This window comes from Arachis hypogaea, chromosome 15, assembly GCF_003086295.3.
Source record: "Arachis hypogaea cultivar Tifrunner chromosome 15, arahy.Tifrunner.gnm2.J5K5, whole genome shotgun sequence".
Classification (NCBI taxonomy): Eukaryota; Viridiplantae; Streptophyta; class Magnoliopsida; order Fabales; family Fabaceae; genus Arachis; species Arachis hypogaea.
The window spans coordinates 57,435,365-57,437,044 of record NC_092050.1 but is presented as its reverse complement, the minus strand read 5'-3'; the positions used below and the strand labels follow the sequence as shown (position 1 = coordinate 57,437,044).

General features: G+C 40.2%; 1 non-coding gene across 1 annotated transcript; it reads right to left on the bottom strand.

The window, feature by feature from the left end:
- Positions 1-1,295: 1,295 nt before the first annotated feature.
- On the bottom strand, positions 1,296-1,402 carry LOC112753532 (small nucleolar RNA R71). The gene has a single exon (XR_003177917.1). It is a non-coding gene; the product is annotated as a small nucleolar RNA R71 (small nucleolar RNA).
- Between the last annotated feature and the right edge of the window lie 278 nt (positions 1,403-1,680).

The window sequence follows — 1,680 nt, the reverse complement described above, 5'->3', positions numbered from 1 at the left end:
AACAGAAATAGTTGCATTAATTCATCGAAACACAGCAGAGCTCCTCACCCCCAACAATAGAGTTCAGAGACTCATGCCATCAAAGAGTACAAAGTTCAGATCTAAAATGTCATGAGTTACAAAATAAATCTCTAAAAGTTGTTTAAATACTAAACTACTAACCTAGGTTTACAGAAAATGAGTAAACTAAGATAGATAGTGCAGAAATCCACTTCTGGGGCCCACTTGGTGTGTGCTGGGGCTGAGACTTGAGCTTTACACGTGCCTAGGCTGTTTCCAGAGTTAAACGCCAGGTTGTAACCTGTTTCTGGCGTTTAACTCTAACTTGTAACTTGTTTCTGGCGTTTAACGCTAGAATGCAACATGGAACTGGCGTTGAATGCCAGTTTACGTCATTTATCCTAGAACAAAGTATGGACTATTATATATTGCTGGAAAGCCCTAGATGTCTACTTTTCAACGCAATTGGGAGAGCGCCATTTGGACTCCTGTAGCTCCTGAAAATCCACTTTGAGTGCAGGGAGGTCAGAATCCAATAGCATCTGTAGTCCTTTTTCAGCCTAAATCAGATTTTTGCTCAGCTCCCTCAATTTCAGCTAGAAATTACCTGAAATCATAGAAAAACACACAAACTCATAGTAAAGTCCAGAAATGTGATTTTTATTTAAAAACTAATAAAAATATAATAAAAAGTGACTAAAACATATTAAAAACTACCTAAAAACAATGCCAAAAAGCGTATAAATTATCCGCTCATCAAGGACCTTCCTTAGATTAAGGAGGGAAGCAAGAAGAAAGAGAGTTGTTGGTGCTGAGGAAGAGGAAAAGTTCTTTGAACTAGACATGGATGAGAATATGGAGAACCATCATGAAGAAGAGGCTCACAACCATGGCAGAGAAGGTCCAGTGCATCATGCTGGAGAAGAAAGAAGAGTTCTAGGCTCTTATATCAATCCAAACCCAGGAAACTGTGGAAGTAGCATCCAAAAGCCAACCATACATGCCAATAACTTTGAACTAAAGCCACAGCTCATCACCTTGGTTTAGAACAACTATTCATTCGGAGAAGTGTCCAAGAAGACCCCAATCAACATCTAACCACATTCCTGAGGATATGTGATACTGTGAAGTCTAAAGGTGTTCATCCTGACACCTATAGACTGCTTCTGTTTCCCTTCTCACTCAAGGATAAAGCATCTAAATGGCTGGAATCCTTTCTGAAGGAGAGTTTAACAACCTGGGAAGATGTGGTGAACAAATTCTTGGCGAGATTCTATCCTCCTCAAAGAATCAACGCGTTAAGAGCTGAGGTAAAAACCTTCAGGCAACAAGATGGTGAAACTCTCTATGAAGCATGGGAGAGGTTTAAGGACTTGACAAGAAGGTGCCCGCCAGATATGTTCAATGAATGGGTGCAGTTACACATTTTTTATGAAGGTCTTTCTTATGAATCAAATAAGGCAGTAGACCACTCATCTGGGGGATCTCTGAATAAGAAGAAGACCATAGTAGAAGCCATAGATGTCATTGAGACTGTAGTGGAGAATGACTACTTCTATGCTTCTGAAAGAGGCAACACTAGAGGAGTAATAGAGCTAAATAACGTGGATGCATTGCTGTTCCAGAACAAGCTGATTACCAAGCAGTTGGCTGACCTTACCAAGAAGATGGAGAGGAACC